This window comes from Rhinoderma darwinii, chromosome 5 (assembly GCF_050947455.1).
Source record: "Rhinoderma darwinii isolate aRhiDar2 chromosome 5, aRhiDar2.hap1, whole genome shotgun sequence".
In the NCBI taxonomy this organism is placed as follows: domain Eukaryota; kingdom Metazoa; phylum Chordata; class Amphibia; order Anura; family Rhinodermatidae; genus Rhinoderma; species Rhinoderma darwinii.
Genome location: NC_134691.1, coordinates 186,018,579 through 186,035,280, shown reverse-complemented (window position 1 = coordinate 186,035,280; position 16,702 = coordinate 186,018,579). Strand labels below are relative to the sequence as shown.

Genomic DNA, 16,702 nt, shown 5'->3' with positions numbered 1-16,702 from the left:
GCAGTGATACCAAATATGTATGGCTTTATTCTTTTTTTCAATAATAAATGACTTGATAAGGGAAAACAGGCGATTGTGTTTTGTGTTATTATTTGAAACTTTTATTGTATTTTTTACAACTTTTATTTTAACTTTTTGTACACTTTTTTTGTACACTTTTCTTTAGTCCCACTAGGGGACTTGAAGGTCCAACTGTTTGTTTGATGTTCTAATACATTGCACTACCTATGTAGTGCAATGTATTAGAACTGTCAGTTGTTCACTGACAGCAAGCCGATCAGGCTCCGCCTCCGGGTGGGGCCTAATCGGCTAACGTAATGGCAGATAGGAAGCCATTGTTAGGCATCCTGTTGCCATAGTAACAGTCGCCAGCCTTGCAATCGTATGGCAGGGCTGCCGATTTCATACAAACCACTTTGATGCAGCGATTGCATTGAATCGCTGCATTGAAGGGGTTAATGGCAGGAATCAGAGCTAGCTCCGGTTCCTGCCGATAGATCGGGGTGTCCCCTGTAACATACAGCGGACACCCACTGCTGATGACGCCGGCTCAGCTTCTGAGCCGGAAGCTGAGCCGGCGCCATCTTGCCGATGGTACCGGAAGCCTCCTGGGCCCTGCCGACGACGGGGCATAGGAGGATTTCGTTACTGGCAGACCGGGAGGTAAGTATTAGCCCTCCGATCGCCTTTGCAGCCACCGGCAACCCAGCGATCATGTTGCTAGGGTGCCGGTGGCTATAAACTCCTCACATGGTTTAATCAGTCGGATCGGAGGCTAGCGGTCCTGGCTGATACCTCAGGGTGCCAGCTATAACATACAGCTGTCACCCGGCGGTGATGTCGCTGGCTCAGCTCCTGAGCCAGCTCCATCTGTTTCACGTACAGTTACGTGGAGATGCACGAAAAGACCATCTCCCATCACGTAACTGTACGTGAAATGGCGCAAAGGGGTTAATGACCAAGCCATTTTTTACGTTTTTCCATCGTCGCATTCCAAGAGCTATAACTTTTCTATTTTTGCGCCGACATCGCTCTATAAGGTCTTGTTTTTTGCGGGACAAGTTGTATTTTTTTAATAGCACCATTTTGAGGTACATATTATTTATTGATTAACTTATTAACTTGTTTTGGGGGGGGGGAAATAGAAAAAAAAACCTGAAATTTCGCCACTCTTTTTCGCATCCTAAATCTACGCCGTTTACCGTGTGATATAAATAACACAATAACTTTATTCAGCGGGTTGTTACGATTACGATACCAAATTTGTATAGTTTTTGTATGTTTTACTACTTTTACACAGTAAAAACGCTTTTTTCAAAATAATTTGTTTTTGCGTGTCCATATTTGAAGAGCCATAACTTTTTTATTTTTTCGCCGATGCAGTTGTAGGAGGGCTTTTTTTTTTTTTTTGCAGGAAGACTTATAGTTTTTATTGGTACCAGTTTGGAGTAGATGCGACTTTTTGATCACTTTTTATTTACGTCAGGATTCACAGAAAACTTTTCCATAGTTTTTTATTTAATTTTTTACAGCGTTCACCGTGCGGGTTAAATAATGTAATAGATTTATAGACGCGGTGATACCAAATATGCGTAACTTTTGAACTTTATTTTGGTTTTTTAATAGTAAAGCAGTTTGTAAGGGGAAAAGTGGGTTTTTCATTTTTTTTTTAATTAACTTTATTAAAACTTTTTTTTTTACTTTTTTACTAGTCCCACTAGGGTACGGTAATATGCGATACTCCGATCGTATTTATAATACACTGCAATACTTTTGTATTGCAGTGTATTACTGCCTGTCCGTTTAAAACGGACAGGCATCTGCTAGGTCATGCCTCCTAGCAGGCATTCACGACAGGCAGACCTGTGGGCCTTTATTAGGCCCCTGGCTGCAATCGGAGACACAGACACTCGGCGATCTTATCGCCGGGTGTCGGTGGGAGAGAGCAGGAGCTCCCTCCCTCCCTCTCTCCAAAACCACTCAGATGCGGTGCACGCTATTGAGCCCCGCATCTGAGGGGTTAAACAGGTGAGATCAATACTAATATCGATCTCACCCGGTCGAGCAGGGATGCCCCCAGCTGCCTCTGGCAGCTGAGAGCAGGGGGATTTGACAGCCCCCTGCTCTGTTTACTTATTCCGATGCAGCGACGTAAAAAGTCTATTGCGTCGGAATAAGGCCCGTTAGTGACAGACGTAGAAACACTATGGGCTGGTCACTAACGGGTGGAATCAAAGTGATCTTTGATTCTGCCCGTTGCAGTAAGGCGTCACCCGATAAGTATGGAGCGCTAAAAAGAATTGCATCACATATAACTAGTACGGATAAATTAATATGTTATGCAAGTCTTATTGTACATAGATGGAAATTTTCCCCGAGACATTAAAAGGGGACAAAAAGTTTTTGGAACAAAAATTGCTTTTGCACACACCTAAAACAAAAAAAACAAAATTATAACAATTACAGAAAGCTATAAACCAAGAAATACAAGTATGCAAACAGTTAAAAACCAGTAGATAAAGTCTATTTGAAACAAATCCCGGTATGCCTTTCACTTGTCCTTCTACTAATGTTGTATTTACCAACAGTTCTGAACTTGATTTCTGTAAAATGAAGTTTAGAAATCTCTAAGGACCGCCATTCCTTCTCTATTTGTTCAGGCACATACATCATTCCACTTGTTGTCAGCAGCTTCTAATAAAAATAGACATGTTTACAGAAGAACAGATTGCCAGTAAAAAGAGCAGCGTGCGACAGGGAGGGTAACAGTAATGAAAACTGGCGCTTGTTACAACTGGAACATGTCCATACATTACATGGCTATGTAGTTAACCAAGTCCGGGCTCCCAAGGACGGTAGAGCACAAATGGCTGCTTTACACACATCGAAATGTCTAACACAAACCATATGGTAAAAAGAAGTACATATTTATAAAAAGAGACTCTGACATTGTAATTATATTAAAAACTGTGCTGTATGTCACCAAGGCGGCCTGCGTACACAACGGCATATTGGTATACTAGAACGGGAGAATTTGACTGGAACCTGAGAATAGGCCCTTCCTGCATAACTAGCTTTGACAAGTTGTTTTTTTGGCCATGAATTATCTTTTTCATCTGACCCTTTTTAACTCTCCATCCTCGGACCGCTCTTCTCAGCTCATGTAATACCCAGCCCAACCATCTTGCTTTTTCCGGTCTGTGTGTGGACAGTCCTCTGTGATAGTAACCTCAGCTTTTGGTAGCGATGAAAGTCATTGAGGCCACCAAAACATGCAGAAGTAAAGTCTCGGAGTAAGATTTTAGCCACCTAAGTTCCTAGTGCATGTATTGTAAAACTTGAAAACTTACGTATGAGACCATTCAATCAAGATGGCAAACCACAAACCGAATCTTCTATTGTCATGCTTGCCATGATACAAAAACATGCTTTTTGAGACGACCACCCAAAATTGCAGTGAAAAATAATCTTCTAAAGGAGTATTCCCATTAAAGAAGAGGGTCAATATACAAACGCTAAAAAGAGAATAAAAAAATAATTTATAAAAAATAATCTGGTCTGTTGGTAGTCTTCTGGAGAGGTTTCCCTATATTTATCCATGACTGATTCATGATGTTGTCCATCAATGATATTTAAGACCTGTTGTAAAGAAACTTTCCATAGTTTTAGTTCGTATCTCCAGATTTCTATTCAATGACAAACAAAAAACGTAATTGCCCTTCAGATGCCCTTATGATTTCCTTTTCCTTATTACAAGGTGTGACTTCTAGACGAGTATAGGAGGAAGAGCTTTTACCTTTAACATTTTTGAAGATAAAGGGTTTTTTTTTCAGAACAGTCAACATAAGGGTATGTTCACACTGAGTTTTTTGCAGGCAGAAAATTCTGCCTGGAAAAATCAGCTCCGGTTTTTTTTAAGTGGTTTTGCACCACACGCGTTTTGACGCGATTGAGGCATTTTTTTGCCGCGGTTTTTTTTAAGCTCTCTCTTCAACAGAAAGATAGACTAACCGCGAGCGTTTATTCCTAAAAACGCGTAAAAAAAAACTCATTTAAATCCATCTCCCATTGATTTCAATGGGGTTATTGAGGCGGAAAACGCCTCAAGATAAGGCACGTCGCTTCTTTTTCTCGCGGTTAAAAAACGCCTCCATCTCCCATTGAAATCAATGGGAGTAAAATTTGCCATTTTTTGCGGCGCCACAAATCTCTGTGTTAACAGGGCCTAATAAGAGATCATGTAACTATCTTCAATTTACAAATACTGTGAAGTCACCATGTGAGACTAGATCATCCTAATATATAGGGTTGCCTCTACAGGATCAGTTTTATAACACTACATAAATATCCACAATAAAGAATGTAATAAGTAACACGGGAATAGACAGATTTAAGGGTTATGGATACCAAAAGGGAGGAGGGATGCCGTTCTCTAAATATTACAATGCACGCCTCAGTTACTCTGTTCTAGGATAATGATGCAGAATTCTACATCTGTTTCTAGCCCTGGATAAGTGTCTATTACAAGTCCCATGAGTGTACATCATTTCCTACCACACTGGCGACTGCATGCGACCAGAGCATCTGTTCTGCAACGCTCAGTCCATTTGCGTGTGATTGCTTGTTACAGGTGAAATGATGGGGCACGTTTCATGATCACCCGCTTTTCATTGCTGTGTATTTACTTCCAAGATAAAATCACACGTCATGGTTTCTTCAGTCGTTTAGGCTCCTTCAGGATAGTTAGGGTGCAGTCAAACGCGTCAGATTTTATTGCATACATTTCAGGAGACTAAAAATCTCTTCTATTCATCTGAATGGAACTCGCAGAAATCCGTGTGAATAGAATTTTATTTGCAAAAATTTCTCCAACAAAATCTTCCCTTAGGGCGCAGTCACTCGTTGCATATTTGCCTTGTATTTTCGCAGCATAAAAATGCGCCGTGAAAAAAACTTGCGGTTGAAGTGCAGTTAAAACCGCATCCAAAAACCGAATGCATTTTTTACCACGATTTAACCGTATCAAAAAAAACATCAAATGGTTGTAAAAATGGACTTCACCCTCAACGTCTGAATAGACCCTCAGTGTATCATAGCAGGGTATGGGGAAGTATGGAGCGGACTTACAGGCTGAGCTCTTCCATACAATGTGGGTGTTGGCTGTACGCTACAGCCGATACTTGACTGCAAGTGCGATCCCGCTCGTTTAACCCCTTACATGCCACAGTCAATAGCGACCATGGTACCTAAAGCATTAGAAAGAGGTAGCGACCCACTCTGACAGCCCATCAAACCCTCCCCCCCTCTGTGACACGGGGTGCTGATGGTTGGCACGGCAGCCTGGTGCCTAATGAAGGCCAGGCCAGGTCTGCCATCTTTGTACTCCTATTAAGACCTGCCGGGAGTGCAGGCAATCTAACGATTGCTGGTTCAACTCCCCTAGAGGGACTAGTAAATAAAGTATAAAATAAAGTTTTTTTTATATGTACAAAAAAAATATAAAAAAATAAAAATACCTTTCCCATTTTCCCACTAAAGCATTGTATAAAAAAAATTTAAAAATTAAACGTAACTGGTATCGCCACATCCGCAAAAGTCTGAACTATTACAATATAACATTATTTAACCTGCACGATGAGCTGTTTTTTGGTCATCTCATGTCACACAAAATATAGAATAAAAAAAATTAACTAAAGTGATCAAAAACTCGCATGTATCCCGAAATGGTACCATTAAAACTACAGCTCGTCCCTCATACCGCTCAAACCACAGAAAAAAAAAAAAAAGTTATAGCCCTCAGAATGTGCTGACAAAATAAATTTTTACAATTCGTTTTTTCCTTGTGAAAGTAGTAAAATGAAAATAAAACATATCAATTTGGTATTGCGGTAATCGAATTGACCCGCAGAATAAAGTTAACATGTCATTTATATTTTGGGGGAGGCCAGAATGACCAAAATAAAACATATTTTTTTTTTTCTTTTAAGCCTTTCACCGTGCATGATAAATAACATTATACTTTTAGGACCCAAGCACACGAACGTGCTTTTGCGGCCGCAATTCCACCGAAAATCCACAGGAGAATTGCAGCCCCATTCATTTCTATGGGCCCATGCACACAACCGTAGCCCAGGCTCATAGAAGTTAATGCACGCGGCCATGTGCACGGCCCGCGAGTGACGCTTCGACCCGAAAATCACGGCCATGCTACGGTCGTGTGCACGAGTCCTAATAGTTCGGATTGTTAAGAGACGCAGTAATATCAATTATGTTTACTTTATTTTACGTAAAACCACATTTAAAAGGTGTTATCCAGGATATAAAATTGATGGCCTTTTTATATAGTACCAGAATTTATCCCTGCAAAATACTAATTAATCTACCAGCTATACTTTAGGAAATACTGAAAAGTATTTGTCAAAAAATAAGCTCTCACACAGCTACGTAGACCGAAAAAAACAAAAACCTATGGTTCTCTGAATGCGGCAACACAAAAATATTTTCTGCAGCCTTAAAAATAAGCTTGGTACATAAGGGGTTAAGGTTTGACGGCTCAATGCTGCTGCTATTTTCCAAGAGAATTTCAGGCCGGCCTCTACTAAAAGTAGCTAGATTGCAGACATAACATTTGCTGGCAGATAAAGTGGTCTCTCCATTAACCTTTTGGATCGGATAGATTTCCTGGTTCACCATCTCAGACTACTCCGTTTTACCGAAAGCAAGGTTTCTTTGCAGTGCTCAAGTGCCCAAAAGGGTTTGTTCTGCAACTGAGCTAATTGTACTAACTGTTTATTACAGAAATGTTTCAACCCGCGTGATGTCCCATTCCATATAGTTTTTTGTGCCATTTCCTTCCCCTTTGACTTCAATGTGAGAAATCCAGAATTATTGATCACCACAAACAATGATGCAGTTTTTCACAGAAGCAGTTCCAGTCGAATTTTCCTTCAGTTTGGATAAGTTCACATCTGCATTGCAGCCTCCATCGCAAATTCCGCCAAATTTGATGGGGAAATAGCGCTGCATGAAGTGCTATATTTCCAGTCAAAATAGCGGACACATCGGCGGACCCCAGTGTAAGTCAATGGGGTCTGTTAGGTGACGCTGGTATAAGTTGCGCAACAGATCCAGCACTGTGATGATGCTTCGGTTAAAAAAGGAAGCACTGACACAGATTTTAACAGAGCTAATGGAGTTAAAACAGACTGTTTTAACGTCAACTTGTATGTCAAATTGACAAATCAAAAATAGAAGAAAACACAAGTCTGACACTTAGAGGAGCGTGGAGTGTTGGCCGCACTAGCATTTTACCGTTTCCGTTTCCTAGTAATATCTATAAACAGTGGTAACACACGCCCAGCCAACACTCTGGCTGAGGACACGAACTAGGGGCCCATATTTCTCATGTAAATATGGGGGTCCAATAACAGGTCATAAATCTAGAAAAACAGTTGCCCGATATGGTGCATATATAGCACTGTACTATGCCCAGGAACACTAGAACTTGAATTTCATCCAAAAAACAAGAAAAGGACCTGGGAAAGAGATAATCAAGAGTAGACTACTTCCAATGGGAACTGCTAAAAAGCATTCAGATAAGCTTTCCTTTATAGTATTTTTGGACCAGAAGCTACCAGATTAAAAAGAACCACTCCGGCAATTTTTTATTTTTAGCCTATATAGTGCAGCGTAGGTTATTATTAAAGAATTATGGAGAGGCTCTAGTGTATGCCTGTTCTAGGTGATGTGCCATTTATGGCTTGTCTACCATCTTAATTCCTTGATCCCCTCTGATATGGTTCCCCTAATGCAGACCACATTTTCCATGATGCCTCTGGCTTTGCAGAAGCAGAGTCTTAGGATTCAGAGCAAGTGCAGTATGATAAGTACAGCAAGTAATAGACCAGTGACATAGAAGTTCTGTACCTTGAGACTGTAGTGTCTCAGTGTATCCTGTGTAATGCATCTCAAGCCTGTCTCCCTGTCTTCTGTTTGTGATAGGTTTCGCCATGTCAGTTTTTACACATGAGGCAGTGAGGAGCAGCATCTCATAGAAATACACTGGACTCTCTGCATACAGCAAAGACAAATCGTCAGTGTGAGTCAGGGGAGTTTTAGAACTCTGCAGCTAATCATTGTATGGACTCGCCTATTTTATCACTGCACTCCTGTTCCTTATATAGGGCAGAAACACCAATATCTGCCTCTGCCTGGACAACGTCCAGTTTTTCAGAAGCCCCACTTGCTCTGAACATCCTAAGGCTGAGTTCACATGTTGCGGATTTGTCGCAGATTTTGTTGCGCTTTTGACGCAGATCTCACCCTTTTGCATTGCAAAGTGCAAAATCCGCGCTGAAAATCAGCGTGAAATCCGCGACGTGTGAACTTAGCCTAATTCTTTATATGCACAAAGTTAATGGGGTTTTCCAGTCACAAGAAATAAATGGCCTATCCTCAGGATAGGCCATCAATATCTTATGGGTGGGGATCCAACTCCTGGCACCCCGCCAATCAACTGTTTTGAGGGGGCCGCAGCGCTCCCCTTCATCCCTGTCACTGCTCCTGCTGTGAATTCCCAACGCACTTGTAGCGGTGGTTCACAATATTACAGCCTTCACTCATTCACTTGAATGGGAGAAGGCTGTAAAACTGAACTGCCGCTACAAGTGTGTCGGCAATTCACAATACGAGGAGGCAAGGAATAAAATGGAAGCAGCCCTCGTATGAGCGCCGTCAACTCTTCAAAACAGGTGCTTGGCGGAGGTGCCGGGAGTTGGACCCTGTTGAAGATAGGCCATGAATTCCTGATCACTGGAAAACACCCTTAGGCAACATTTACACGAGTGTAATATACGCGCTTGCGACGCGCGTGCTTTTCACGTATGTCATACGCACCTATATTAGTCTATGGGGGCATGCAGACAGTCCGTGAGTTTTGCGCAGCGTGAGTCCGCTGCGTAAAACTCACGACATTTTCTATATTTCTGCGTTTTTCGTGCATCACGCACCCATTGAAGTCAATTGTACTGCGTGATTCGCGCAACAGCAGTCAAACTCTGAATGTAAACAGAAAAGCACCACGTGCTTTTCTGTTTACAAACATCCAAACGGAGTGTCATAATGATGGCGGCTGCACGAAAATCACGCAGCCGCGCATCATACACTGATGGCACACGCAGCTGTTTTTTGCGTGCGCAAAACGCACACGCTCGTGTAAATCATATAGTAAACATAACACATGCAACTGTATGTGTAGGTGTAGGTCTAGCGGCACACTACAAATGTGTACGCTAAACCTGTACTTCAACCTCAGTGTGATCAGAGCCTTAAAGAGAACTCATCACCTCTTCTGACACGTCTGTTTTAATAAATAATTGTATTCTCCATGAAATAAATCTGGGGCATCTTTACGTAGAACTTTACGTTGTACTGTTACTCTGTTATTTCTCCCAGACATTTATGAATAAATTGACAACTGTGTGATTTGTCAATTAGGGATGTGTACGTATGTCCAATCAGTGCTGACCGAATGACAATGTGTAGAGACATGCCCCTCTGACATTTTTGGCATCTGGGACCAGGTGACTCAGAACAAATAGGAGTGCTAAAACATAATTGAACACTGGGGGGGGGGTGATCGTGCATGAATCTAGCATCTCACATACATAGACTAACAGGTAAAGCGAATTATACTGCAAAATGTTCCAATGTAACAAGCAGAAAGGCAAGTTCTGAAGCCAGAGTCCATTTGCTGCAGTTCTTCGTTTAATGAACTGTCGATTAGTGCTGTTTATAATCATTTATTCATAATTTAGCCTCTGGGGAGCGCAGTGTCTTCTAATCTGTTTAAGCCATCTGTTGGCTGCACTAAATGCAAGAACAAGAAAAGAAAGAAATACATTTGTGCAGGCAGCCAGCAAAACAGCAGAGATGTATTTATAGACCAGCAAAGGAGTTTTGCTGATGTGCAATGCAATAGCTGAGTATTTACAGGGAACATCAATATCCACAATCCGTTTTTATTTATTGTTCCAAAACATCCAAAATGAAAAATGAAGCAACTTTGCAAATAGTCTTAAAAAAAATATCCTGTTGTTTTGGGTCTTCAATTCCAATCCAGACCTATATGTCTCCATGGAAACAGACTACAAACAAACACTGTTTAGCCATACACACTTTCATCTGTCCCGTACTTATTACAAACATACGCTTGGTAGGTAAGCAAAAGTAGTAGACAGGCTACTGGTCAGGCTTTTCTTGTCCCAACAGCCTGAAAACTTCCAAAAGAAGGTCACATGTTCAACTAGACACTATTTACATTCTCCCTGTAGACGAGGCCACACCGCCTGCCTCCCTGTAGACGAGGCCACACCGCCTGCCGCCCTGTAGACGAGGCCACACCGCCTGCCGCCCTGTAGACGAGGCCACACCGCCTGCCGCCCTGTAGACGAGGCCACACCGCCTGCCGCCCTGTAGACGAGGCCACACCGCCTGCCGCCCTGTAGACGAGGCCACACCGCCTGCCGCCCTGTAGACGAGGCCACACCGCCTGCCGCCCTGTAGACGAGGCCACACCGCCTGCCGCCCTGTAGACGAGGCCACACCGCCTGCCGCCCTGTAGACGAGGCCACACCGCCTGCCTCCCTGTAGACGAGGCCACACCGCCTGCCTCCCTGTAGATGAGGCCACACCGCCTGCCTCCCTGTAGATGAGGCCACACCGCCTGCCTCCCTGTAGATGAGGCCACACCGCCTGCCTCCCTGTAGATGAGGCCACACCGCCTGCCTCCCTGTAGATGAGGCCACACCGCCTGCCTCCCTGTAGATGAGGCCACACCGCCTGCCTCCCTGTAGATGAGGCCACACCACCTGCCTCCCTGTAGATTTTCACAGTTGTGTGAATAGGGCCTTAGGGTTCAGGAAGCTGCTAGTAGAAATAAGCATTGATTGTGTTATTTTTATTTCAGGAGAAAGCAATAACAGCATTGGTGGACTAGGAAGGGCAGAGTCAGTCCTGGGCAATCTAGGTCTCCTTGGAATGTCACACAAATGTCATTTTATGCACCATACAAATACAGGCCTTGTCTGCGCAGTTTTCCCATCATACGTGTCTATCACACTGCATTCTTCAAGCAACAACTTGCAATAACACAGCTAACAAGACGACTTCCATTGTCCTCTATACAACTACTTGTCAATTTCGGGTTAATGTACAATCACAGTTAACAAGGAAACCCGGCAACAGGTTTGCTGCTTGGAAAATATTTATTGCATTAGACTGAGCAGATGGCTCCTGCTGGTACAAAGAGGAAAGAAACAGAAGAGGAGCGCGGAGAACAGGAATCAATCACAAAGCACCTTGCAGCTAGAGCAATCCAACAACTACAGCTCAGAGGCAAAATAAAATGAATATTGATATTTAATAACAGCCAACACCTTGTAAGACGGATCTGTGCCACCGCAAACAGGAACTAGGAATTGATTGACAGTGAATTATGAATAAACGCACGATCAATAAAATATTGCTGATCAATAAGCTTCCCCTAGTTAACTCACTGAAATTTTTTTCTAACTTTTCTGCAGCCTAGTGGAATATCATAGGCCAATAGATCTTTTAATGAGTAGTCAGAAAGGAGCAAGGACCCTGTCAGATTAATTTATTGGATAAAGATAAAAGTACTTTTAGGCTATGTTCACACGGGGTATTTTGGTGAGTTTTTTGACGCGGAAACCGCGTCGCAAAACTCGTCAAAAACGTCCCGAGAACGCCTCCCATTGATTTCAATGGGAGGCGTCGGCGTCTTTTTCCTGCGAGCAGTAAAACTGCCTCGCGGGAAAAAGAAGCGACATGCCCTATCTTCAGGCGCTTCCGCCTCTGACCTCCCATTGACTTCAATGGGAGGCAGGAGAAAGCGTATTTCTCGCTGTTTTATGCCCGCAGCGCTCAATGGCCGCGGGCGAAAACGGCGCGATAATCGCCGCGAAAATCGGCGTGCAGGGAGAGGAATATCTGCCTCAAAGTTCCAAACGGAATTTTGAGGCAGATATTCCTCCCCCAAAATACTCCGTGTGAACATAGCCTAAGGCTCCATGCACATGAAAGTGCTTTTGCGGCCGCAATTCCCCCGAAAATCCACGGGACAATTGCGGCCCCATTAATTTCTATGGGCCCATGCACATGACCGTGGTTTCCACGGACCGTGCATGGCCCAGAAACCTGGACCGCAGAAAGAACGGACATGTCTAATTACGGCCGTGTTCTGCGGTCCAGGCTCATAGGAAATAATGGACGCGGCCATGTGTACGGCCCGTGATTTGCGGGCGGTTCGCGGATGACACTGCGGCTGGTCGACCCGAAAATCACGGCCGTGCACATGAGGCCTTCGGCTCAGTTCACACGTTGTATGAATACTGCGGATTATCCGCAACGGAATTCGTTGCGGAAAATCTGTAGCAAATACAGTAGCAGCAAAGTGGATGAGATAAAACAAATCTCATCCACGGGCAGCGTAAATACGGAGCGGAAACGCTCAGAAATTGATCCCACACAGGCAGGATAACCAGTGTAATGCAAAACAGAACATCTTTATTAGATATAAAATACAGAATATAAAATGGAACGACAAACCCATAATGCAATGATCCCCTCACATAAATACTAGAAACCTCCGATAGAAAAAAAATACATGGTAAAATACAGCAAAGTGCAAGTGCCTGAACGATAAATGCAGCAGCCCTGTACTGACAAGTGTCGAGTTAGGGAAAACAATTAGACTAGACAGGGCACAGGAGGACAGAATATAGGCCAAAAGAGGGGGAGCCTGATCCACAACACGTGTTTCGCCACCTGCTTCGTCCGGGGGTCTTTTTATGTAGCATTTTTTTGCCGTATTTTATGCAAAATTTCAGCGCACACACACTGCGTCCAAAATTACAGTAAAGAAGCCGTAACACTTTGCGTAAATCGCAGCAAAAACAAAAAAGCTACAAAAAAATTGCCATACACAGGGAAATCTGCAGCCGAATCTAAAACCGGTCACAGAAATCCGCAGCAAATTAGTTTTTGTTGAGCATATTGCTGCGTAAACCAAGTGGTTTTACCTGCGGATTTAGTGTTAAGCGGTGATTATAGCAAAGTATACGTGCACCTATATCCGCTGCGTAAACGCTGTAAAAAAACGCAACAAAATAAATCTGTTGCAGAATTTATGCTCTCCATTGAAGTCTATGTGCTAAACACGCAGCATCTCCGCACAGAATTAGCAGCACAAATTGACAATGCTGCACAACTTTTCCGTGTTTTTTTTTTATTTCTTTTTTTCTTGGCAGCGTGGGCATGAGATTTTCTAAATCTCAATCACTTTGTTATTACTGTAAATGTTGCGGAATTTTCGCACAGAATTCCATTCCAGAAATTGCGCAGTTTACGCTCTGTGGGAACCCAGGCTAATAGAGTATCTGTAGAACTAGCACTAATGTGGTGTACACATGGTTTCACTGCAAATTTACACATTTCTTGGTACAGATTAAATGGACACTAACTTTTCAAACTTTTGCTAATCTAATAGCATACCTGATCTAGATCAACTTTGCAATTTACTTAGTTAAAATTTAGTCATTTTATTTATGCAAATTCTGTGTGAAGTTACTGCTACTAGGTGTCTCCCTTTCAGTAATCTGCTGTCCACCGACTATTGTCAAGCAAAATCCATTCCTAGATACAAATTAGAGGAGACAGACTTAACGAAGTGGGGCTGTGTCTCTTCACTGCCTGCCCATAGAAGTCTATGGAGAAGGCAGGGGGAGCAGGAGGATGGAGTAGGAGCAGAAAAAGGAGACAAAGACACACTGCCTGTAGAAATCTATCGAGGGGGTGGAACAGGGATCAGGAGCAGAGAGTAGACACAGACACTGCCAATACAAGTCTATGGAGGGGGAGTAGGAGCAGAGTGAGAAAGACACACACAGATGTTGTGCAGCTTCCTGGTAAGTGTTACGGTCTTACCCCAGTGATGGATGCTCAGCTACACTGCTCATTGCTGCTGTATAACGTCCTCCATTCTGCAGCAGCTTCTTTATATATGTGATGGATAGAAGTAGGAGAGAAGACATTATAGCCGCTATGCTCCACTCACTAGCTCAGAGAAAATTGAAAATTAGAGATAGGGCCTGCAGAGTGAAAACTGATAAATAATGTAGATTACAAGTCATTTAGTGGCCAGAAATAGTGTTATTCCTTATGTACACACAAGACCGCTTATTCTGAAGAGTCACCAGAAAAGTTAGGTAAGCTTTAAGGGTCTGTTCACATGGGTGTAATATGAGCGTTTCACTTTTTGAATTGAATTCTTGAAATAAGTTCACTTATTTATCAAGGGGTATAGTGAGCATTTTAACCAAAGGTTTTTTTTGCTGAATTTAGTGGAATTAGTCCGTAAAAATGAAAATTAAATTTTTTCCACGTCGAAATTATCAATTTTTACAAGGAATAAAGAAGAAGAAAAAGCACCCCAAGATTTGTAAAGCAATTTCTCCTGATTACGGCAATAACCGATATGCGGTAATAAATGGCTATTTCAACACACGGTAGGGCTCAGTTGCAAAGGAGCGCTATTTGGCTTTTGGAGCTCAAGTTTGCTGTATTGGTTTTCGGTTGTCATGTGCAAAGCCCCTGAGGGACCAAAACAGTGGACACCCCCCAGAAGTGACCCCATTTGGGAAACTACAGCCCTAAAAATAATCTAGGGGTATAGTGAGCATTTTGATCCCATAAGTTTTTTGCTGAATTTAGTATAATTAGGCCATGAAAACTTCTATTGTTTTTTATTATTTTTTGTTATGGCGTTCACCGTGCATTATAAATTACATTGAATTTATTCTGTGGATCGATGCGATTACGGCAATACCATATGTATATAGGTTTTTATGTTTTACTGTGTTTGCACGATAAAATCACAGCTTTAAAAAAATAATTTCGTTTTGGTGTCGCCATATTCTAAGAGCCACAACTTTTATTTCTCCATCAAGAAAGCTGTGCGAGGGCTTGTTTTTTGCGGAACTGTAGTTTTTATTGGTACCATTTTTGGGTATATGCGACTTTTTGATACCAATTCATTCAATTTTTTGGGAGCTGAAGTGACTAAAAATAGCGATTCCGGTATAGATTTTAATTTTTTTTTTATAACGGTCACCATGCGGGATAAATCACATTATATTTTTATAGCTCATGCCGTTACCGACGCAGCGATACCAATTATGCATAGTTTTTTTTTTCTAATAATATAGGACTTTATAAAGGGAAAAAGGACGATTTTTAATTTGATTGTTTTGAAATTTTACTTTTGTCCATTTTTTTGTAGCTTTTTTTGTAACTTTTTTTTTTTAGTCCCACTAGTGACTTGCAGATCTAATTGTTGGATCTTTGTTATAATACCCTGCAATACTTATGTATTGCAGGGTATTATACCGGTCAGTTTCACACTGACAGGGGTGGGATATTAGGTCCTGACTCTCTGGCAGGACCTAATCTCCTTCCATAGATGGCAGACCGGAAGCCTTTGTTAGGCTTCCGGTTGCAATAGCAACAATCGGCCCCTGCAATCGTGTCGATGTAGTTAAAACAACTTAAATGCGGCGGTCGCTATTGAGCTCTGCAGCCCGTTAATCTACGTGGGGTGGTCGGGAATGGGTTAACAAGGAATTTAAGATTAGGATTTTACAATGAAGCAGTTAAAGGGAACATGTCACCAGTATTTCACCTATTAAACCAGTAATACCTGGTGGAAGCGAGTGAAATAATTTTTATGTATCTTTTAGTTATCTTCTAAGTAGGCTCTCTAGCTTTAGTATTCCGTTCTTTATGATTACTGCACCGTATCTTGAGGAGCATAAAAGAGCCATATCCTCGTTTGAAAAGAGCCATATCCTCGTTTGAAAAGAGTCATATCTTCATTCCTTGAGGGTATGTTCACACGCTGAGCCAAAAACGTCTGAAAATACGGAGCGGTTTTCAAGGGAAAACAGCACCTGATTTTCAGACGTTTTTTGAGCAACTCCTGTTTTTCGCGGCGTTCTCGTGCAGTTTTTTCGGCCGTTTTTGGAGCTGTTTTCAATAGAGTCTATGAGAAAACAGCTCCAAAAACGTCCCAAGAAGTGTCCTGCACTTCTTTTGACGAGGCTGTAATTTTACGCGTCGTCTTTTGACAGCTGTCAAACGACGACGCCTAAGGGTATGTTCACACGGCCTATTTACGGACGTAAATCGGGCGTTTTTCCCCCGAATTACGTCTGAAAATAGCGCCTCAATAGCGCTGACAAACATCTGCCCATTGAAAGCAATGGGCAGACGTTTGTCTGTTCACACGAGGCGTATATTTACGCGCCGCTGTCAAATGACGGCGCGCAAATAGACGCCCGCGTCAAAGAAGTGACCTGTCACTTCTTTGGCCGTAATTGGAGCCGCTATTCATTGACTCCAATGAATATCAGCGCTAATTACGGCCGTAATGGACGCGGCGTTCAAGCGCCTGCACATGCCGGTACGGCTGAAATTACGGGGATGTTTTCAGGCTGAAACATCCCCGTAAATTCAGCCGTTACGGACCCCCGCCGTGTGAACATACCCTTAATGACAGGTTGTCTGCACAGTACGTCGGCAAAACCATTCAAATGAATGGGCAGATGTTTGCCGACGTATTGTAGCC

The 16,702-nt window shown here is 42.6% G+C and overlaps 1 protein-coding gene across 3 annotated transcripts in view; it reads right to left on the bottom strand.

Moving 5' to 3' along the window:
- The window catches only part of CTNNAL1 (catenin alpha like 1), a 223,378-nt gene that overhangs the window by 141,500 nt on the left and 65,176 nt on the right, over nucleotides 1–16,702 (bottom strand). The gene's annotated exons all lie outside the window — the stretch shown is intronic.